Source organism: Salmo salar, chromosome 03 (assembly GCF_965601325.2).
Source record: "Salmo salar chromosome 03, fSalSal1, whole genome shotgun sequence".
In the NCBI taxonomy this organism is placed as follows: Eukaryota; Metazoa; Chordata; class Actinopteri; order Salmoniformes; family Salmonidae; genus Salmo; species Salmo salar.
Genome location: NC_138293.1, coordinates 18,988,715 through 19,013,483, shown reverse-complemented (window position 1 = coordinate 19,013,483; position 24,769 = coordinate 18,988,715). Strand labels below are relative to the sequence as shown.

At 44.0% G+C, this 24,769-nt stretch overlaps 1 protein-coding gene across 1 annotated transcript in view; it reads left to right on the top strand.

The window, feature by feature from the left end:
- Window positions 1-881: 881 nt before the first annotated feature.
- Window positions 882-24,769, top strand: part of LOC106599160 (protein FAM110B) — a 50,741-nt gene continuing 26,853 nt past the window's right edge. The window contains exon 1 of the mRNA XM_014190275.3: window positions 882-1,135. The gene's annotated coding sequence lies outside the window, so the exon portion shown is untranslated. The remainder of the gene's footprint in view (window positions 1,136-24,769) is intronic.

Sequence of the window (24,769 nt, the reverse complement as noted above, 5' to 3'; positions counted from 1 at the left end):
GTGTGTGTGTGTTTTGGTGGTATTCCCTGTGTGTGTGTGTGTGTGTGTGTGTGTGTGTGTGTGTGTGTGTGTGTGTGTGTGTGTGTGTGTGTGTGTGTGTGTGTGTGTGTGTGTGTGTGTGTGTTTTGGTGGTATTCCCTGTGTGTGTGTGTGTGTGTTTTGGTGGTATTCCCTGTGTGTGTGTGTGTGTGTGTGTGTGTGTGTGTGTGTGTGTGTGTGTGTGTGTGTGTGTGTGTGTGTGTGTGTGTGTGTGTGTGTGTGTGTGTGTGTGTTTTGGTGGTATTCCCTGTGTGTGTGTGTGTGTGTGTGTGTGTGTGTGTGTGTGTGTGTGTGTGTGTGTGTGTGTGTGTGTGTGTGTGTGTGTGTGTGTTTTGGTGGTATTCCCTGTCTGTGTAGCCTACTTATAAGTGACCACTTTCATTCTTGCATGAAGAAAAAAAAGAACTTCGAGGCACATGATCATATGTGCATTTGTTAAAAAGTCATAAGGCGCATCTTTCATGTCAAGGCACAGATTGGATCATGCTCCCTAATTAATTCAATTAGGCTGATTAAAGTGAGCATGATATGGACAAAATGAATATGAATGTATAAACTAATGTATATGCCAATGCCTGAAGATCACCGGGTTATGGTTAGGGAAATGGCTATCATTAAATGATGTCACAGAAATATATCAAAACTGGAACATTTGCTCCGTTATTGCTTTGATGAACGTGTATACAAGCCAGCATGACCAGTCTTCATAAAAAGGACGCGTCTCCTTTAAGAGAAAATGGGGCGCAACATCTACAATTGTAGGGGTGCACAAATCGACTGAGAATTAAAAATAGCATCATATCTCTAGCACCAATTATTTATCGTTAACAATTCATCAATAGTTATGTTATAATAATCAAGCAATATGAACTTAAATCATTATACGAAGATTAATATGCAAGAACATTTGGAATATGTCCCTTGTCACCCCTTTCCCTGGCGCCGTCATTGTCTGGATACGGACTGTACAGTGCGCTGCAGATTGCGTTGAATTAGCTGTTTGGTGTTGCCCATACAGTTTGGAGGCCATCCCCACACGTTCCGTATAACGGAAAGATACTGCAGCATCCTTTGTTTTCCTTCGCTGGGTATCAAGGTAAGGAATTGACCTATGGTTTACCATATGCTTGTCTAGTAGCCGATATATTCTGCACAGACTGGCGTTGCCATGCATTCTTGACTTCTTTCGTCCGTTTCCCTCAATTCTCCATCACCGTAGGCTGAATGGATTGTTTGAATGATGTCAACTAGCTAGCTAGTTATTAAACACAAAATATGGAATAAAGTAAAGTCTGAATAAAGTCAATTTCAGAATAAATTCGTGAACATGTGCGACGTCGTGTTTCAACCGGCATGCAAGCACCAGGCAACGTTCGTGCGTACTCCACTGTTGTTTTTTGGGCTCACATTGCTCCATACAGGTTGTTGGTGGCTGTAATTTAGTAGCTACACGAGTCCTACAACGTTGCGTCATTACATCAGCCTGAAGCAGCAGGTCACAACGAAACGATGCAACTAAGCCTCAATGTTGCTCTTTTTTTGCGGTTTTAACATTCTGCCGTTGTGATGTTTTGGGTGGCCCGAGCGCTGGGGGATTGCTTAGTCAGCATCGTTATTGTATGCTTGTATGGGGTTATGAGATGTGACATAATTCGAGTAATTGCCCGCTAACAAGCAGGGAAACTTGGACTCGCCAGTCCACTGAGAACATGGCATACAGGACAATGTTATGGCTCTTCTGAGATATTGTGGTGTTTGTCTGTTTTGACTGACATTTTTAGGCTGAGACACACTGTCTTTATTAAATAAGTGGAAAATTAGTGGAAATTAAGTGCAAGTGTATTGCATTGATTATATGTTAGCATTAGGTCTGTTAGCATCGAGTGCCAATAGTTTAAAGCGGCAATCAGCAGTTGAAACATTAACTAAGTGCAGTCCCCGCCCCTGTTTCGGGTAAAAAGCTGAGGGATGGGTCTGGAGAATTGTAACAACTCTCAAATTCATAGACAGAGCTACGGATGCAAGTACTGACCGTCCATGATATCAACATTCTAGTTTTAACCATGTTTTGAGGCTCCTATATAGTGTTTGTTTATATTTACTTTGTTTACAAACATTGGATTGAAACAAGTTTATATTGGGTCTGATGGGGTACAACAGCTGAACTAACTCTGGCTGAATCATTTGATCTACAGTGCCTGGTACACAGCTGCACACAACAGGTTTAGTGTCAAAAGCTAAATATTGGGATTAGAGAGTGTGTGTGTGTTCGTTCGTTCGTTGGTAGGCTGCCTTGGAAAACGCATTTGGGTATTTTGTATCAGTGTGAACAGATTCTCAGGGAAATACGAGGGAAAAGCATTAGGCTTGGATGAATTTAGCAGAAACACTTTATTTGAATGTTCTGTCATACTGCCTGCATAAGTCATAAACATGACTTAGCTTGACATAATACGTTTCCTATTGACAGTATGTGAAGCATGATATGTATATAACAGGTTTATGACAGAGACCAGCACTGTGAAGCATGCGGTCATAAATGTAATGTCAAGCCCCAAGTCACTTTTATTACACATCAAATGTGTGCATTAAAAGGTAAGCTACCATTTAAAAAAATATGCATTTGGCCCAGGCCTAATCATTTGAAAGGGATACTGCGAGATTCTGTCAATTATCTCTACAGGTATGCTAGTGTAATGCTACTGTACTTGTAGACTTCCAGTCATTGCGCTACTGCTAGTTAGCTTTGGCTCGCAAAATTAACTTCCGTCACACTGCACGCAGAGACATTAAAATGGTATCCACGAGTTCATCTGACTGTAGAAAAATGGCTTACTTGCCAGAATCTCACAGTATCCCATTAAAGCTTGACACTGTTGTGATGCATATTGCATAACAGCAATAGCCAAACATTTTAGGCAAAAAACCTGACTGTGTGCGTCATAGTTTGCCGACTCGAAACAACACATTATGACACCGTCGACACATTCTGTCCCTGCTGTGTAATTGGCCAATTTGTATTCCCCTCTTGAGCACATTAATATTAAACACTAAACCTGCCCAGTTGCTCACCAATAAACTCATCCCTTATCTGGCCTGGCCACGCACACCTGGGCTGGCACAGCCAAGACAACAGCAGCTGTTGATTCTAGTGTTCATCACTAAAACTTTTTAGTTGTGAGGAATGCTGAACCTTGAAGAATTGGAGAGATGTCTAACATATGGGTCTCACAGTCAATGCCAGGTCAGTGTGATACATTATATTCATCTCACTATTCCCAGTTATCTGGAGTAGTAGGCTGTGCTATTATACACTACATGTTTGTTGCCTCTTGCAAAGGGATATAATTTAGGCTAGCCTACACTCTGCTATGGCAAGCAGCAAGGGATAATGTCAAGAGGAACACAGAAATGCAGTAAATGCTAACTCTAAATTGTATTACCTTCACTAGGGAGTCATTAGCTTCACTCCTGAAAGTGTTATGACTGCTGCTTGTACTGAATGTCCATATGTAACAGTATAGCTTCCGTCCCTCTCCTCACCCCTACCTGGGCTCGAACCAGGGACCCTCTGCACACATCAACAACTGACACCCACGAAGCATCGTTACCCATCGCTCCACAAAAGCCGTGGCCCTTGCAGAGCAAGGGGAACAACTACTTCAAGGTCTCAGAGCGAGTGACGTCACCGATTGAAACGCTATTAGCGCGCACCACCGCTAACTAGCTAGCCATTTCACACCGGTTACACATAGTGCTGCTGCCTCTCTATGCCATAAACATTAACCAAAAGTACCCCCTTAAAATCTGTCGGGTTTACATTAAGAAAACAAAACATGAAGATGACAAGCTAGCCTACAAGGAAAACCAGTAAGTCACTTGAAAATATCACTCGGCATGTTCCTAAAAACATACAAGACATGCAGTGCCTTCAGAAAGTATTCATACCCCTTGACTTATTCCACATTTTGTTGTTACCGCCTGAATTATAAAAGATTAAATAGATTTTTTTCTCACCCATCTACACAAAATACCCCCTAATGACAGTGAAAACAGGTTTTTAGAAATGTTAGCAAATTTATTGAAAATGAAATACAGATATCTAATTTACATAAGTATTCACACCCCTGAGTCAATACTTTGTAGAAGCACCTTTGGCAGAGATTACAGCTGTGAGTCTTTCTGGATAAGTCTCTAAGAGCTGTGAGTCTTTCTGGGTAAGTTTCTAAGAGCTTTCCACACCTGGATTGTGCAACATTTGCCCATTATTCTTTTCAAAGTTTTTCAAGCTCTGTCAAATTGGTTGTTGATCATTGCAGGACAACCATTTCCAGGTCTTGCCATAGATTTTCAAGTAGATTTAATTCAGAACTATAATTCAGCCAGTCAGGAACATTCACTGTCTTCTTGGTAAGCAACTTCAGTGTAGATTTGGCCTTGTGTTTTAGGTTATTTTAAGGTGAATTAGTCTCCCAGTGTCTGATGGAAAGCAGACTAAAGGATTTTGCCTGTGCTTAGCTTCATTCCAATTTTGTGATATCCAATTGCGATCCAATTGCGATCTTGTCTCATCGCTGCAACTCCCCAACTGGCTCGGAAGAGGCAAAGGAGGAGTCATGCGTCCTCCGAAACATGACCCGCCAAGCTGCGCTTCTTATCACCCGCCTGCTTAAGCCGGAAGCCAGCCGCACCAATGTGTTGGAGGAAACACCATTCAACTGACGACCGGCCCTCCACAAGGAGTCGCTAGAGCCCGTTGAGCCAAGTAAAGCCCCCCCGGGTCTGGACCAATTGTGCGCCGCCCTATGGTACTTCCGGTCACGGTCGAACCCCAGGCTGTTGCGATGCAGTGCCTTAGTGATTACAAGTATATCCATAACATGATGCAGCCACCACTATGCTTTCAAATATGGAGAGTGGTACTCAGTAATGGGGCAAATTCAATACAACACAAGTATAACACTTTGTATTTAGGAAAAAAAGTGAATTGCTTTGCCACATGTTTTGCAGTATTACTTTAGTGTCTTGTTGCAAACAGGATGCATGTTTTGGAATATTTTGTTCTGTACAGGCTTCCTGTAGTGACTGTGTGTATTGATACACTATCCAAAGTGTAATTAATAACTTCACCACGCTCAAAGGGATATTCAATGTCTGCTTTTATTTTTACCCATCTACCAATAGGTGCCTTTTGCACGGCATTGGAAAACAGCCTTGGTCTTTTTGGTTGAATATGTGTTTTGAAATTCACTGCTTGACTAAGGAACCTTACAGAGAATTGTGTGTGTGGGGTACAGAGATGAGGTAGTCATTCAAAAATCATGGTAAACACTTATTACACAGTTATTACACACAGTGACTCCATGCAACTTATTGTGACTTGTTAAGCAATTTTTTACTCCTGAATTTATTTAGGCTTACCATAACAAAGGGGTTAAATACTTATCTTTAGAAGTGAAGCTCTAAGCTGCTGCAAATGCCTGACCTGGAACAATCTGCGAATCATATGAGCATCTTTACATCATACACTGAGAATCATCAGACTACTAAAGCAGAGAGTATTAGCCGACGTAAAAGACCAGCATTCCAATGAGGGGCTGTGTGGATCTTACACCTATGTTTATCAACCCTTTCTGTGCCAGGGACTGGCAAGTTGTGGTTCTCCACGCCTTATAGCTGAGATTAAAGCTATTAGTTGAGAACTGATGAAATAGTGTCAGCTCACTATCTGACAGAGCAGAGCAGTTAGCAATATCACATGGACTGGAGCTGGTCAACGGAACAGAGGGTTGAGAAACCTTATCCAACTCCTCCTCTGTTCCTCTGGTGATGTAGAGGTTAATCCAGGCCCTGCAGCCCCCAGCCCCACTCCCATTCCCCAGGCGCTCTCATTTGTTGACTTCTGTAACCGTAAAAGCCTTGGTTTCATGCATGTTAACATTAGAAGCCTCCTCCCTAAGTTTGTTTTATTCACTGCTTTAGCACACTCCGCCAACCCGGATGTCCTAGCCATGTCTGAATCCTGGCTTAGGAAGGACACCAAAAATCCTGAAATTCCCATCCCTAACTATAACATTTTCCGCCAAGATAGAACTGCCAAAGTGGGCGGAGTTGCAATCTACCACAGAGAGAGCCTGCAGAGTTCTGTCATACTATCCAGGTCTGTGCCCAAACAATTTGAGCTTCTACTTTTAAAAATCCACCTTTCCAGAAACAAGTCTCTCACCGTTGCCGCTTGTTATAGACCCCCCTCAGCCCCAGCTGTGCCTTGGACACCATATGTGAATTGATTGCCCCTTATCTATCTTCAGAGTTCATACTGTCAGGTGACCTAAACTGGGACATGCTTAACCTGTTAGGGCTAGGGTGCAGTATTTACACCGCCGGATAAAAAACGTACCCGATTTAATCTGGTTACCACTCCTACCCAGTAACTAGAATATGCATATACTTATTACATATGGATAGAAAACACCCTAAAGTTTCTAAAACTGTTTGAATGGTGTCTGTGAGTATAACAGAACTCATTTGGCAGGCAAAAACCTGAGAAGGTTTCATGCAGGAAGTGGCCTGTCTGACAAGGTGTCGTTCTTCTTGTCTCTGTTTATTGAAGAGTGAGGATCTTAGCTGTCCCGTGACACTTCCTACGGCTGCCATAGGCTCTCAGAAGGCGGCAAAACGCAGAATCGTGGCTTTGCAGGCTCTGGCTGAAAAAAAGTAGCGCGTTTGGGTAGTGGCTGGTTACAGTACTGTGAGACTCAGGCTCGTGCCCGCGTCGACCGAAAGCTGTGTTTTCTTTCCTCTGTTTAGCTAAATGGACATTCGCGGTCGGAAAATTATCGCTTTTTTACGAGAAAAATGGCATAAAAATTGATTTTAAACAGCGGTTGACATGCTTCGAAGTACGGTAATGGAATATTTAGATTTTTTTTGTCACGAATTGCGCCATGCGCACGACCCTGATTTACCATTTCAGATAGTGTCTGGGACGCACGAACAAAACGCCGCTATTCGGATATAACGATGGATTATTTTGGACCAAACCAACATTTGTTATTGAAGTAGCAGTCCTGGGAGTGCATTCTGACGAAGACAACAAAAGGTAATCAAACTTTTATAATAGTAAATCTGATATTGGTGAGTGCTAAACTTGCAGGGTGTCTAAATAGCTAGCCCGTGATGCCTGGGCTATATACTTAGAATATTGCAAAATGTGCTTTCACCAAAAAGCTATTTTAAAATCGGACATATCGAGTGCATAGAGGAGTTCTGTATCTATAATTCTTTAAATAATTGTTATGCTTTTTGTGAACGTTTATCGTGAGTAATTTAGTAAATTGTTAGCGAATTCCCCGGAAGTTTGCGGGGGGTATGCTAGTTCTGAACGTCACATGCTAATGTAAAAAGCTGGTTTTTGATATAAATATGAACTTGATTGAACAAAACATGCATGTATTGTATAACATAATGTCCTAGGGTTGTCATCTGATGAAGATCATCAAAGGTTAGTGCTGCATTTAGCTGTCTTCTGGGTTTTTGTGACATTATATGCTAGCTTGAAAAATGTGTGTCTGATTATTTCTGGCTTGGTACTCTGCTGACATAATCTAATGTTTTGCTTTCGTTGTAAAGCCTTTTTGAAATCGGACAGTGTGGTTAGATTAACGAGAGTCTTGTCTTTAAATAGCTGTAAAATAGTCTTATGTTTGAGAAATTGAAGTAATAGCATTTCAAAGGTTTTGAAAATCGCGCCACAGGATTCAACTGGCTGTTACGTAGGTGGGACGAATTCGTCCCGCCTAGCCCAGAGAGGTTAACCTCTATGGGCTAGGTGGGACGCTTGCGTCCCACCTACTCAACAGCCAGTGTAATCCCGTGGCGCGATATTCAAATACCTTAGAAATGCTATTACTTCAACATTAGATTATGTCAGCAGAGTACCAAGCCAGAAATAATCAGACACCCATTTTTCAAGCTAGCATATAATGTCACAAAAACCCAGAAGACAGCTAAATGCAGCACTAACCTTTGATGATCTTCATCAGATGACACCCCTAGGACATTATGTTATACAATACATGCATGTTTTGTTCAATCAAGTTCATATTTATATCAAAAACCAGCTTTTTACATTAGCATGTGACTAGCATGTGACTAGCATTCCCACCGAACACTTCCGGTGAATTTACTAAATTACTCACCATAAACGTTCACAAAAAACATAACAATTATTTTAAGAATTATAGATACAGTTCGTGCGTTCAAGACACTATCTGAAGGGTAAATAAGGGTCATGCGCCCGACGCGTTTCGTGACAAAAAAATTCTAAATATTCCATTACCGTACTTCGACGCATGTCAACCGCTGTTTAAAATCAATTTTTATGCAATTTTTCTCGTAAAAAAGCGATAATATTCCGACCGGGAAAGCGTGTTTACGTTCAAAGAGAGAGAAAATAAAAACATCTCGTGTCCTCGTGCACGCGCCTCCAGTCTGATGGTCCTCTGACCGGCCACTATCCAAACGCGCTAATGTTTTTCACCCAGGGCCTGCCTTCGATATCATTCAGCTTTTTCCCGGGTTCTGAGAGCCTATGGGAGCCGTAGGAAGTGTCACGTTACAGCAAAGATCCTCAGTCTTCAATAAACAGAGCCAAGAAGAACAAGAACTTGTCAGACAGGCCACTTCCTGTAAGGAATCTTCTCAGGTTTTTGCCTGCCATATGAGTTCTGTTATACTCACAGACACCATTCAAACAGTTTTAGAAACTTTAGGGTGTTTTCTATCCAAAGCCAATAATTATATGCATATTCTAGTTACTGGGCAGGAGTAGTAACCAGACTAAATCGGGTACGCTTTTTATCCGGCCGTGCAAATACTGCCCCCTATCCCCAACAGGTTAACCTGTTAGGGCTAGGGGGCAGCATTGACACGGCTGGATAAAGAACATACCCGATTTAATCTGGTTACCACTCCTACTCAGTAACTAGAATATGCATATACTTATTACATATGGATAGAAAACACCCTAAATTTTCTAAAACTGTTTGAATGGTGTCTGTGAGTATAACAGAACTCAAATGGCAGGTCAAAACCTGAGAGATTCCTTTACAGGAAGTGGCCTGTCTGACCATTTGTTGAACTTCTTTTCCATCTCTATCATTTACTAAGGATCTCTGCTCTAACGTGACACTTCCCACGTCGTCCATAGGCGCTCAGAGCCCGGGAAAAAACAGAATGTCGTCATTCCAGCCCCAGGCTGAAACACATTATCGCCTTTCTCAAGTGGCCCATCAAGAGACACTAGCTTATGCGCGTGACCCCGACCGCCCCCGCCTTTGGGATTTTTTCCTCTGTTTGCCGAAAAGGAGATTCCCTGTCGGAATATTATCGCTTTTCTACGAGAAAAATGTCGTAAAAATTGATTTTAAACAGCGGTTGACATGCTTCGAAGTACGGTCATGGAATACTTAGAATTTTATTGTCATGAATTGCGCCAAGCGCGTGACACTTCTTTACTATTTCGGATAGTGTCTGGAACGCACGAACAAAACGCCGCTATTCGGATATAACGATGGATTATTTTGGACCAAACCAACATTTGTTATGGAAGTAGCTGTCCTGGGTGTGTATTCTGACGAAGACAACAAAAGGTAATGAAATTTTTATAATAGTAAATATGATTATGGTGAGTGCTAAACTTGCCGGGTGTCTAAATAGCGAGCCCGTGATGCCTGGGCTATGTACTTAGAATATTGCAAAATGTGCTTTCACCAAAAAGCTATTTTAAAATCGGACATATCGAGTGCATAGAGGAGGTCTGTATCTATAATTCTTAAAATAATTGTTATGCTTTTTGTGAACGTTTATCGTGAGTAATTTAGTAAAATGTTAGCGAATTCCCCGGAAGTTTGCGGGGGGTATGCTAGTTCTGAACGTCACATGCTAATGTAAAAAGCTGGTTTTTGATATAAATATGAACTTGATTGAACAAAACATGCATGTATTGTATAACATAATGTCCTAGGGTTGTCATCTGATGAAGATCATCAAAGGTGAGTGCTGCATTTAGCTGTCTTCTGGGTTTTGGTGACATTATATGCTGGCTTGAAAAATGGGTGTCTGATTATTTCTGGCTTGGTACTCTGCTGACATAATCTAATGTTTTGCTTTCGTTGTAAAGCCTTTTTGAAATCGGACAGTGTGGTTAGATTAACGAGAGTCTTATCTTTAAATGGCTGTAAAATAGTCATATGTTTGAGAAATTGAAGTAATAGGATTTTTAAGGTTTTGAAAATCGCCACAGGATAGCCGTGGCTGTTACGTAGGTGGGACGAATTCGTCCCGCCTAGCCTAGAGAGGTTAACACTCCGGCCATCCTACAATCTAAGCTAGATGCCCTCAATCTCACACAAATGATCAAGGAACCTACCAGGTACAACCCTAAATCCGTAACCATGGGCACCCTCTTAGATATCATCCTGACCAACTTGCCCTCTAAATACACCTCTGCTGTCTTCAACCAGGATCTCAGCGATCATTGCCTCATTGCCTGCGTGCGTAATGGGTCCGAGGTCAAACGACCACCCATTATCACTGTCAAACGCTCCCCAAAACACTTCAGCGAGCAGGCGTTTTCTAATTGGCCTGGCCCGGGTATCCTGGAAGGATATTGATTGCTCTTTAAAAGTGCTTTCCTCACCATCTTCAATAAGCATGCCCCATTAAAAAAATGTTGAAACAGGAACAGATATAGCCCTTGGTTCACCCCAGACTTGACTGCTCTTGACCAGCACAAAAACATCCTGTGGTGTTCTGCATTAGCATCGAATAGCCCCCGCGATATATACAACTTTTCAGGGAAGTTAGGAACCAATATACTGAGTCAGTTAGGAAAGCTAAGGCTAGCTTTTTCAAACAGAAATTTGCATCCTGTAGCACTAATTCCAAAAGTTTTGGGACACTGTAAAGTCCATGGAGAATAAGAGCACCTCCTCCCAGCTGCCCACTGCACTGAGGCTAGATCTGGATCTGGATCCCTACAAATCAGCTGGGCTAGACAATCTGGACCCTCTCTTTCTAAAATGATCCGCCAAAATTGTTGCAACCCCTATTACTAGCCTGTTCAACCTCTTTCGTATCGTCTGAGATCCCCAAAGATTGGAAAGCTGCCGCGGTCATCCCCCTCTTCAAAGGGGGAGACACTCTAGACCCAAACTGTTATAGACCTATATCCATCCTGCCCTGTCCTTCTAAAATCTTCGAAAGTCAAGTTAACCTGTTAGGGCTAGGGGGCAGTATTTTCACGGCTGGATAAAAAAACGTACCCGATTTAATCTGGTTACTAATCCTACCCAGTAACTAGAATATGCATATACTTATTATATATGGATAGAAAACACTCTAAAGTTTCTAAAACTGTTTGAATGGTGTCTGTGAGTATAACAGAACTCATTTGGCAGGCAAAACCCTGAGACATTTTCTGACAGGAAATGGATACCTGATGTGTTGTATTACCTTTAAACCTATGCCATTGAAAAACACAGGGGCTGAGGAATATTTTGGCACTTCCTATTGCTTCCACTAGATGTCACCAGCCTTTACAAAGTGTTTTGAGTCTTCTGGAGGGAGATCTGACCGAACAAGAGCCATGGAACGATGATGGCCCAATCATTTTATAACATTTTTGACATGCGTTTTTTTCTGGATTTTTTTGTTGTTATTCTGCCTCTCACTGTTCAAATAAACCTACTATTAAAATTATAGACTGATCATTTCTTTGTAAGTGGGCAAACGTTTATAATCAGCAGGGGATCAAATACTTTTTTCCCCCTCAGTACATCTGGCCCCTCTTTGGACACTGTGCTAACAAACCTCCAAACATGCTTCAATGCCATACAACACTCCTTCCATGGCCTCCAACTGCTTTTAAATGCTAGTAAAACTAAGTGCATGCTCTTCAACCGATTGCTGCCTGTACCCGCCCGCCCGACTAGCATCACTACTCTGGACGGTTCTGATTAGGAATATGTGGACATCTACAAATACTTAGGTGTCTGGTTAGACTGTAAACTCTCCTTCCAGACTCACATTAAGCATCTCCAATCCAAAATTAAATCTAGAATCGGCCTCCTTCACTCATGCTGCCAAACATACCGTCGTAAAACTGACTATCATTCCGATCCTTAACTTCGGCAATGTCATTTACAAAACAGCCTCCAACAATCTACTCAGCAAATTGGATGTAGTCTATCACAGTGCCATCCGTTTTGTCACCAAAGCCCCATGTACTACCTGCCACTGCGACCTGTATGCTCTCGTTGGCTGGCCCTCGCTACATATTCGTCACCAAACCCACTGGCTCCAGGTCATCTATAAGTCTTTGCTAGGTAAAGCCCCACCTTATCTCAGCTCAGTGGTCACCATAGCAACACCCACCCGTAGCATGCGCTCCAGCAGGTTTATTTCACTGGTCATCCCCAAAGCCAACACTTCCTTTGGCCGTCTTTCCTTCCAGTTCTCCGCTGCCAATGACTGGAGCGAATTGCAAAAATCACTGAAGCCTTATATCTCCCTCTCTAACTTTACGCATCAGCTGTCAGAGCAGCTGACCGATCACTGTACTTGTACACAGCCAATCTGTAAATAGCACACCCAACTACCTCATCCCCATATTGTTAATTATCCTCTTGCTCTTTTTCACCCCAGTATCTCTACTTGCACATCATCATCTGCACATCTATCACTCCAGTGTTAATGCTAAATTGTAATTATTTTGCCTCTATGTCCTATTTATTGGGGCGGCAGGGTAGCCTAGTGGTTAGAGCGTTGGACTAGTAGCTGAAAGGTTGCAAGTTCGAATCCCCGAGCAGACAAGGTAAAAATGTGTCATTCTGCCCCTGAACAAGGCAGTTAAACTCACTGTTCCTAGGCTGTGATTGAAAATAAGAATTTGTTCTTAACTGACTTGCCTAATTAAATAAAGGTGAAATAAAAAAATAAAAAACCATTGTTAGCTTACTTTAGCACTTTATTCATGGTTAGTGTTCCTCCTTGGAAGAGAGAGGCAGGTATTTTGGGATGCTGATGTTTTATGTCCAACATTCTGTTTTATTGCTTGGTGTCTTGTTGAACAGTAAGATCTGCTACAGCTGTGAGAGAGTGAGTTTCTGCTGTTTTCCAAAAGGCACGACCAGACAGTCAGGTCTTCTATCCCCCTCGTTCTTCTTGTCGGGCGCAACATGGGGTGCATCGTAATAGTCTAGAAGGGGCTTCCTTTCCCTCTCACTCTCCTCTTCATCTGCACTGATCTGAAAAGAAAGGGTAGGTGAATCGTGAAAGGAAGTCTCTGGATGCCTGCTGGGAATGCATAGTAGCATGCCCACTCCCATTAATAGACTTGCATGTGGTGGTTTTAGTCATTATAAAACATTTTATTGCAACACAATCACTTGCCAATCAATAAGGGATAGGGTTAACAGTGTATGCTTGGGCATTATGAAATAGCAGAGGTAAATCTACCATGTACATGGTGGTCAATTTAATCTACTTCTGATCTCAGAGGACACAAAGCAACTTATTGTGACTGTTACAAAGGTTAGTCTGGGGTCCTTGAATTACACATCAAACAGCTAGTGATGTGCAATGTTCTGCAGGACCTGTACCACATGTCCTCTCTTCTATAATCTAGGCCGTTCCTTCCTCAGCCTCAGGGCGTGATGTGGTGGTCAGCGAGACGTCACACATTTTGATTAGGACATTTTAAGGCTTCATTATTTGGGCCTTAATTGTTGAGTGTGCGGCTGGCTATGTTTGTCTCGAACATTTGGAGTCAAAGAATTGTTGGCAGTGACATTAAATATCCATGGTTCCTGGAGATAACTATGACTGCATAGCTACTCTTCCTGGCGTCCAGCAAACACTGCTAACCAACAACCTTAGTTTCTGTACTCAAACAATAGTGTGCTCTTGTACATGAGTACGCTACAGTGTCTGAGGCATGTTAGCATGCAGTCTGAGGAGCAATAGAGAGAGACTGGGTCAGTCAGACAGCGTTCACTAGGACAGCTCCACTGATATGATCCTGGAGGGAGCAGAAAAACAGGGGGAGAGAGGGAGAAGAGGGAAGAGGAAAGAGGGAGGGGAAAAAGAGGGGTGTGAGGGGGGATTTAAAGTGGAGCAGTGGAGTTTTACTGAGACTGGTTATAAAGCTGACACTCAGGAGGGAGGAGGAGGAGAGGTAGAGGAGGGGAAGGAGGGAGGGAGAGCGAGAAGAGTACAAAGACTTTTGGGAGTGGGCATTTACTGTAGACAGTGGGAGCCTTGAAGGTTGACCATAGACATCTCTAACTGTAGTGTAGAGAATCATTGTACCATTTAAACTGCTGTGAAATATATTTTCCATGACCAAAAATATTGTATTTTCAGCTGTTTGAAGCTGGTGTACAAAACCGAAAGTAAGACGCAAAAACGAAACTTTAAAACGGGAAGTATAGAAATAGCGTACATAACCGATCTACTGCTTCTTAGACTTGCTTTCAATGAGAATGACAATCTATAACTCACATTTCTATTTTCTAAGCTAGCTGTAATAAAGCCTTGCAGTTGCTGCTGATGCTTGTGAATTTTCTCTGGTGGTTGTACTATACTTGAGTTAATTTACTGTTTACATTGTATGATAGTGGCATTTACTGGCTAGGTTGTATTGTGTCACTGTTATAGGTGTTGTTAAAGTGTGGCTGTAGTCTCAGCCAGGCTAGCTATTTTTATGTCTGGGCTGTTTGAGTTGGCTGGGCTAATTCTGAGATTGCTGTGGTGATAACATTGTGGCTCATTAGAATTCTCTGGAAGGTTAGGCTATGTGAAAATGTGGCTGTGCAGTGTCAGTTTAGGATTGTGATAATGCGACTATTGGTTGTGGTAATGTAGTTTATGTCTGCATTTTGTTACAGATACTGTCTCTGTTGTGTCATATCGGAGATTAAAGTGTGGCCATTTTAGTTATGTGGCTGTCTCATGTTTCAGTAATGTTAGTGTGTACTACTGAGTCACTTTTGTGATAGTCTGGCCATTTAGGCTAGGTTGTGATATTGTGTTGACGGTTTCATCTTTCGGTTGTGATAGTGTGGCCCTAGTCTCATATTTCTCCGCTCATGAGAATCCTCTGGAGGCAATTTAGACCCATCTGTCTGATTCCTGACACATCAATGGAGAGGAGACGCAGCTGTATCGCGGCCCCTGCAGGCCTTTTCCCGACACAGTGAACACGTCTCTGTGTGTGTGTGTGTTTGTTGTGTCTTTTGCCTCCAGTCAACGGTTGCCCTACCTGCTGCTTGTTTTTTTAAAGTCGAGTGCATCTGCCTCTGGAGAGACAAGAGAACTAGCTGATCTGATCATGTGGCCTAACACTCACCAGTGTGAGGCCTCCCGGATGGTCATTTGACTCCCAAAACCCTGATACCTCAACCATTCAACACATAACAGGCCAATCAAACACTCCTGAGCCCTGGAAAATAGGCCTACTAATAATTTGCATACTGTACACATTTAGTGTAGAGCCCTGTACAAGAACTGTGCATTTGCGCTTGATTGCGAGGACAGCTACTTTCAGCGGCATTCAGGATATAGGAACCTCCTTTTTTCTGGGATGTGGGCCTTGGCCCAATGTCTTGTCATTTAAGTTAGTGTACATCTAAACTACATGACTTCCTGCCGTGCTGTTATGTGAGGAGGGTGCACATCACGCCCCTTTGTGCACACTGACTGGTTCTCAAAGGGCCGAAGCCTTGACAGTGAATCGTTTTAGGATCAGATCCAGAGTGACATTTCTGTCCTGCTGGGGTTGTGCTTATGCCTCACCTTTGGTCTGCTTCTGCTTGGCGTTAAGCCTTCCTGGGTCTCAGGCTGTTATGTTGTGGCTTCTAAAGGCCTCTCAGGCAGACCTGTTCATATGCATGTTCAAATGCCAATCTCTATTGTTTTCACCCTCCATGAAACAACAAACACTGATAGGCCTGGCCTACATAGGGCTGGGCGATTTTGTGTGACATTCATGGCTATGTATCATCCTAGATGTTTTGTGACATTCATATAACCCAAGTATTGTTATTAGGTTTCTAAATCGTGATCCCATTGAGATTATTAAACCTGGCGCAGTGGTCACCAACCGGTCAATCGCGATTGGCTGGTTGGTCTGCAATGCATTCCTTGTCGATCACCAAACATTTCTGTAGAAAATCCAACGATAAAGGCTTGCGCTCCATTTTGTTTTATTCGTGTTGCGATTTTGGCGGTAGGTGCACTTGATTCATAAGCCCTGTGCAGTGGGTACTCAGTGTTCACATTTTTAACCATTTCATTTGTTTCAAAAGATAAACTCTGCCTACCTGGCGGACCGGTGACTAAATCGAGTGCTGCGACTATTGTGCTGGCCAATCACTGGCCAATCGGATAGCTCAAATCACCGCGCCCACAGATCTCTCACGACCCACAGCAAAGTTTGATAGGCTACTAGCCTATGTAAGAGTTAATAACTTTTAAAACCATGACCACAGAGAGACTGTCAACGAATACAGCAAAGAGCTGCTGTTATTATGAGTGAGTTCGTTACATTTTTTATTCAGGACTGTTTTTATTCAGGACTGTTTTTATTCAGGACTGTTTTTATTCAGGACTGTTTTTATTCAGGACTGTTTTTATTCAGGACTGTTTTTATTCAGGACAGGACTGTTTTTATTCAGGACAGGACTGTTTTTATTCAGGACTGTTTTTATTCAGGACTGTTTTTATTCAGGACTGTTTTTATTCAGGACTGTTTTTATTCAGGACTGTTTTTATTCAGGACTGTTTTTATTCAGGACTGTTACAAAACATAAAACGCACTTCTCCTTACTTCCACTAGCGCTGCAATAAATGAGTAGCCAAGTGTAGGTCTATCAAAAGCCCTGCATTGTATTATTAGTAGCTTGTCGTGTCTATTGTAATATCTTGGAATATTTAACTTTCTCATATAAACAACATGAATTTGTGCATGAGGCAGATGCAATGCGACTCGAGTTTAGTCATCAGGTGGGAGACTGTTCCCCCTCTCTCTAGTCATCGGGTGGGAGACTGTTCCACCTCTCTCTAGTCATCGGGTGGGAGACTGTTCCCCCTCTCTCTAGTCATCAGGTGGGAGACTGTTCCACCTCTCTCTAGTCATCGGGTGGGAGACTGTTCCCCCTCTCTCTAGTCATCGGGTGGGAGACTGTTCCACCTCTCTCTAGTCATCGGGTGGGAGACTGTTCCCCCTCTCTCTAGTCATCGGGTGGGAGACTGTTCCACCTCTCTCTAGTCATCGGGTGGGAGACTGTTCCCCCTCTCTCTAGTCATCGGGTGGGAGTCTGTTCCCCCCTCTCTCTAGTCATCGGGTGGGAGACTGTTCCCCCTCTCTCTAGTCATCAGGTGGGAGACTGTTCCCCCTCTCTCTAGTCATCGGGTGGGAGACTGTTCCCCCCTCTCTCTAGTCATCGGGTGGGAGACTGTTCCCCCTCTCTCTAGTCATCGGGTGGGAGACTGTTCCACCTCTCTCTAGTCATCGGGTGGGAGACTGTTCCACCTCTCTCTAGTCATCGGGTGGGAGACTGTTCCCCCTCTCTCTAGTCATCGGGTGGGAGACTGTTCCCCCTCTCTCTAGTCATCGGGTGGGAGACTGTTCCCCCTCTCTCTAGTCATCGGGTGGGAGACTGTTCCACCTCTCTCTAGTCATCGGGTGGGAGACTGTTCCACCTCTCTCTAGTCATCGGGTGGGAGACTGTTCCACCTCTCTCTAGTCATCGGGTGGGAGACTGTTCCCCCTCTCTCTAGTCATCGGGTGGGAGACTGTTCCCCCTCTCTCTAGTCATCGGGTGGGAGACTGTTCCCCCTCTCTCTAGTCATCGGGTGGGAGACTGTTCCCACCTCTCTCTAGTCATCGGGTGGGAGACTGTTCCCCCTCTCTCTAGTCATCGGGTGGGAGACTGTTCCCCCCTCTCTCTAGTCATCGGGTGGGAGACTGTTCCCCCCTCTCTAGTCATCGGGTGGGAGACTGTTCCCCCCTCTCTCTAGTCATCGGGTGGGAGACTGTTCCCCCTCTCTCTAGTCATCGGGTGGGAGACTGTTCCCCCCTCTCTCTAGTCATCGGGTGGGAGACTGTTCCACCTCTCTCTAGTCATCGGGTGGGAGACTGTTCCACCTCTCTCTAGTCATCGGGTGGGAGACTGTTCCCCCTCTCTCTAGTCATCGGGTGGGAGACTGTTCCACCTCTCTCTAGTCATCGGGTGGGAGACTGTTCCCACCTCTCTCTAGTCATCGGGTGGGAGACTGTTCCACCTCTCTCTAGTCATCGGGTGGGAGACTGTTCCACCTCTCTCTAGTCATCGGGTGGGAGACTGTTCCCACCTCTCTCTAGTCATCGGGTGGGAGACTGTTCCCCCCTCTCTCTAGTCATCGGGTGGGAGACTGTTCCACCTCTCTCTAGTCATCGGGTGGGAGTCTGTTCCCCCCTCTCTCTAGTCATCGGGTGGGAGACTGTTCCACCTCTCTCTAGTCATCGGGTGGGAGACTGTTCCCCCCTCTCTCTAGTCATCGGGTGGGAGACTGTTCCCACCTCTCTCTAGTCATCGGGTGGGAGACTGTTCCACCTCTCTCTAGTCATCGGGTGGGAGACTGTTCCACCTCTCTCTAGTCATCGGGTGGGAGACTGTTTCCCCCTCTCTCTAGTCATCGGGTGGGAGACTGTTCCCCCCTCTCTCTAGTCATCGGGTGGGAGTCTGTTCCCCCCTCTCTCTAGTCATCGGGTGGGAGTCTGTTCCCCCCTCTCTCTAGTCATCGGGTGGGAGTCTGTTCCCCCCTCTCTCTAGTCATCGGGTGGGAGACTGTTCCACCTCTCTCTAGTCATCGGGTGGGAGACTGTTCCCCCCTCTCTCTAGTCATCGGGTGGGAGACTGTTCCCCCCTCTCTCTAGTCATCGGGTGGGAGACTGTTCCCCCCTCTCTCTAGTCATCGGGTGGGAGACTGTTCCACCTCTCTCTAGTCATCGGGTGGGAGACTGTTCCCCCCTCTCTCTAGTCATCGGGTGGGAGACTGTTCCCCCTCTTTCTAGTCATCGGGTGGGAGACTGTTCCCCCTCTCTCTAGTCATCGGGTGGGAGACTGTTCCACCTCTCTCTAGTCATCGGGTGGGAGACTGTTCCCCCCTCTCTCTAGTCATCGGGTGGGAGACTGTTCCCCCTCTCTCTAGTCATCGGGTGGGAGACTGTTCCCCCCTCTCTCTAGTCATCGGGTGGGAGACTGTTCCCCCCTCTCTCTAGTCATCGGGTGGGAGACTGTTCCCCCTCTCTCTAGTCATCGGGTGGGAGACTGTTCCCCCCTCTCTCTAGTCATCGGGTGGGAGACTGTTCCACCTCTCTCTAGTCATCGGGTGGGAGACTGTTCCCCCTCTCTCTAGTCATCGGGTGGGAGACTGTTCCCCCCTCTCTCTAGTCATCGGGTGGGAGACTGTTCCCCCCTCTCTCTAGTCATCGGGTGGGAGACTGTTCCCCCCTCTCTCTAGTCATCGGGTGGGAGACTGTTCCCCCCTCTCTCTAGTCATCGGGTGGGAGTCTGTTCCCCCTCTCTCTAGTCATCGGGTGGGAGACTGTTCCCCCCTCTCTCTAGTCATCGGGTGGGAGACTGTTCCCCCCTCTCTCTAGTCATCGGGTGGGAGACTGTTCCACCTCTCTCTAGTCATCGGGTGGGAGACTGTTCCCCCCTCTCTCTAGTCATCGGGTGGGAGACTGTTCCCCCCTCTCTCTAGTCATCGGGTGGGAGACTGTTCCCCCCTCTCTCTAGTCATCGGGTGGGAGACTGTTCCCCCCTCTCTCTAGTCATCGGGTGGGAGACTGTTCCCCCCTCTCTCTAGTCATCAGATGGAAGACTGTGCTTCCTCTCTCTGGTCAGTCTCACCGGAGGAAAGAAAGGAGAGCGCAGGGACCGTGAGAGGCGGACCCTCTTCTGTTCTCTCCCTCTCTCCACTGAGACTAATGCCGCGTTTCAAACAACTGGGAACTGAGAAATCTCAGACTTCAGTGCATTCAGGACAACTGGGAACTACTGGGAAAAACTAGATCCGACTGGGAAACATAGTTTTGAACGGTCATCCATCTCGGGATTCCAAGTCAGAAACTCTGCCATCTTTCTAGACCTCCGACTTTCCGACCTGAAGATCACTGACATCATGATTTTACCTAGAGGCCCCAGTTGTCTTGAAAGCACCTTGACCAAACGCAAATTTGAATTTATGCTCAGCTGTGCCTTGCAAGTGCAACACCAACTGATCTATTTTGTAATCAAAGCTTGAGTTTTGAAATATTATATGGTCTGAGAAAAGCAATATTGGCAGGCCAGACATGTAGCCAATATGCTGTGATAATGTATTAGACCTACTGCACAAACCTCATTCCTACAAAACTGTTTTTATGAGTAATTTCATGCTTAAGTTATTGAGCACTGTCAACACCTTGTTCAACACTTTTTTTTTATGAGCCATAAAATGTGAGCTCTCTCTACTTTCACTCACGCTACAACCAGCACTGCAGCTGCAATGAATGAGTATACCAAAGTGTTTTTCGATAAGCTTGCATTGTTATTATTATTGTCTTGTCATTTTTTAATATCCAGGAGTATTTTACTTTCTCTGGTCATAGGAGTAAAAACATTAATTGGTGCATGAGGCAGAAATAATGCAGTGCGACTTGAGTTTCGCCATCAGCTGGAAGACTGTCTCCTTTTCTCAGTGGAGGAAGGGAGAGAGGAGGGACTGTGAGTCGGGTGAGAGGCTGCCTCACCGCTGCTCACTCCCTCCCCTCAGATTGACCATCAGATGCAGGCCATCAGTCCAGTAAAAAAAGGAAATGATTATGCTCACTCAGCTGTAACTCACAAGTAATACAACAAATGATCTGTTACCAGTGTGATCATATACCTACAATTTTGAAATATCATTTGAAAATGGCCTTAGAAGAACAACATTGGCAGGGCATTTCAAGCATAGCCAATATGCAGTGATAATGTATTGGGCCTATAGCCTACTGAACAAACAGAACTGTTTTTAATTGGTTAATGTTGCATAGGCTTACGTTTTTTTATGTCACGTTTAAAAAAAATCTGAGCGGTAGATCTCGGCCTGCGTTTTGAATTATAACGTGATCTTGACTCAGGAAAGCTTGGTGACCACTGGTGTAGAGACTTATTTACAGATGGCTGGGCATGCTACCAGAGTCGTGAGATTATTTCAACATCAGGTCGAATGAAGGGGGATTATACGGCAGCACTACTGTGAGTGTGAACGACCCACCAGAAGGTACTGATGAGACAGACCATATAGTACCCTGCCTGAGCAGATGGTCTCAACCAAAGGTCTCCACAGGAACAGTTGGAAGGGTGCCAGGTAACGAGCAGTTCCATATTTCCCAAACACAAACAAGCGGTGCAGAGAGACAGAGAAGAGCTGTGTCTGCAGTAGCACTGTGGACGATTGTGACATTGACAGTATTCGTCATTAACTCCTCTCTGCCTGTAAGGGCCAATTGATTTGGGTTTCGAATTACAGTACCAGTCAAGAGTTTGGACACACCTACTCATTACAGGTTTTTTAATAAAAAAAAATATTTTCTACATTGTAGAATAATAGTGAGGACATCAAAACTATGAAATAACACATATGGAATCATGTAGTAACCAAAAAGTGTTAAACAAATCTAAATATATTTTAGATTCTTCAAAGTAGCCACCCTTTGCCTTGATGACAGCTTTGCACATCCTTGGCATTCTCTCAACCAGCTTCATGAGGTAGTCACCTGGAATGCATTTCAATTAACCTGTTATGGATAGGGGGCAGTATTTTCACGGCCGGATAAAAAACGTACCCGATTTAATCTGATTATTACTCCTGCCCAGAAACTAGAATATGCATATAATATGCATATAAGTTTCTAAAACTGTTTGAATGGTGTCTGTGAGTATAACAGAACTCCTTTGGCAGGCCAAAACCTGAGAAGATTCTGTACAGGAAGTACCCTGTCTGACCATTTCTTGGCCTTCTTGATCATCTCTATCCAAAACAGGGGATCTCTGCTGTAACGTGACACTTCCTACGGCTCCCATAGGCTCTCAGAAGACGGCAAAAAGCTGAATGGTGGCTTTGCAGGCCCTGGCTGAAAAACACTAGCGCATTTTGATAGTGGTCGATCAGAGACTGGAGGCGCGTGCACGAGGCGACTCCATGTTTTTATTCTTTCGTCTTTGAACGAAAACAACGACTCCCGGTCGGAATATTATAGCTTTTTTTACGAGAAAAATTGCATAAAAATTGATTTTAAACAGCGGTTGACATGCTTCGAAGTACGGTAATGGAATATTTAGAATTTTTTTGTCACGAAACGCGTCGGGCGCGTAACCCTTCGTCACCCTTGGATAGTGTCTTGAACGCACGAACAAAACGCCGCTATTTGGATATAACTGGATTATTTTGAACCAAACCAACATTTGTTATTGAAGTAGAAGTCCTGGGAGTGCATTCTGACGAAGAACAGCAAAGGTAATCCAATTTTTCTTATAGTAAATCTGAGTTTGGTGAGGGTCAAACTTGGTGGGTGTCAAAATAGCTAGCCTGTGATGGCGAGCTATCTACTCAGAATATTGCAAAATGTGCTTTCACCGAAAAGCTATTTTAATATCGGACACCTCGATTGCATAAAGGAGTTCTGTATCTATAATTCTTAAAATAATTTATGTTTTTTGTGAACGTTTATCGTGAGTAATTTAGTAAATTCACCGGAAGTGGTCATCATTCAACGTTCTGGCGCCTTCTGAGAGCGTTAGAAAATGTCACGTTACAGCAGAGATCCCCTGTTTTGGATAGAGATGGCAAAGAAGGCCAAGAAATGGTCAGAGAGAGCGCTTCCTGTTTGGAATCTTCTCAGGTTTTGGCCTGCCAAAGGAGTTCTGTTATACTCACAGACACCATTCAAACAGTTTTAGAAACTTTAGGGTGTTTTCTATCCAAATCAAACAATTATATGTATATTCTAGTTACTGGGCAGGAGTAGTAACCAGATTAAATCGGGTATGTTTTTTTACTTTAGACACTTAAGTACATTTTAGCAATTGCATTTCCTTTTGATACTTAAGTCTATTTAAAACCAAATACAAGCAGTATTTTACTGGGTGACTTTTACTTGAGTCATTTTCTATTAAGGTATCTTTACTTGTACTCAAGAATAACAAATATCACTTTTAGTACAGGGACACAGTCTTAGAAATTTCGTGTCTTCATAGCACGCGCAAACACGAATTTCCAAGACTGTGTCCCTGTACTGAAAGTGATATTTGTTATTAGTTTGTGAAGTTATGAGCCTGAAACCTTGAACATAGACTGCTGACACCCTGTGGAAGCCATAGGAATCGCATCCAGGGAGCTAATTCTCAGTATGCCCTTATACTGGCCATTCTAAGAGGATGGTCTCTCAAAAGAAACAAAATTCCAGTTGGTTTTTCTTTGCATTTTCTCCTACCATATCTATTGTGTTATATTTGCCTACAATATTTTAACATTTCTTCAAACTTCTGTGTTTTCTATCCAATGGTACCAATTATATGCATATCCTGGCTTCAGGGCCTGAGCAACAGGCAGTTTTACTTTGGGCACGTCATTCAGGCGGAAATTGAGAAAAAAGGGGCCTAGCCTTAAGAATTTGTTCTTAAAACATCTTATTTACAATGACGGCCTACCAGGGAACAGTGGGTTTAACTGCCTTGTTCAGGGGCAGAACAACAGATTTTTACTTTGTCAGCTCAGGGATTTGATCCAGCAACCTTTTGGTTATTGGCCCAACACTCTAACCACTAGTCTACCTCTCTCCCCCAGATTTCACATTAAAAACTGCAAATATTTCTCTCCACCCTATGAAAAAAATGTGTAGAGTTGCAGGAAATTTGCTTTAAAACTGCTAATTCTTCTTTCCGCCCCATGGCAAAATATGTGGAATTGCAGGAAATTAACTCAAAGCTAAAATGTTTAGCTTGCAAGATGGGGGGGAAACTAAATTTCACTTGCGACCCCCAAAAGACTAGGGCCCGTTCTTACTATGTGTGGATGTGGGTACGCCGACCGGTGAGCCACTGCAGCCCCTCATGAATTCAGATTTTGTGCCCCCCCACCCCCATCAAAGTTCCCATCCCTGAGTTAGAACATCCCTGGCCCAGCCTGCTCTTCCACAAATGTATTTTGTTGACATTTGTTTTGCTGTTGTCCCTCATGGTAAAGTAAAGATAACCAAGGACCGTATCCAAATGTCCCTGCATCCTAAAGCTGGCTCCCTCACTTTCCATCCACAAATGCGCCTGCTCATATCCAGTAACACAGGGACAAAGAAATCCTTTCTAGTGTTGTTATGACAATGATTTGTGATCTCTGCAATACTAACAAGGGACATATGACAGTAATGGGACCAAAAACCCACCTTCCACATACAGGTGTGCATAGTAGTCAAAATATTTGACAGAACTGCCCTTAATGCAGACAGGTCTTCCTGGGACAAGGATTGGAGTCACTACCATTTTAACTCCGTTCAAAAGATTCTAATAGAAGGAAATTAGCTGTTTCTATTCAGCATCTGAACTGACTTGACCCCAACCCTGCCGGAGGGTTACTTTGAGGTCACTTCATGACCTAG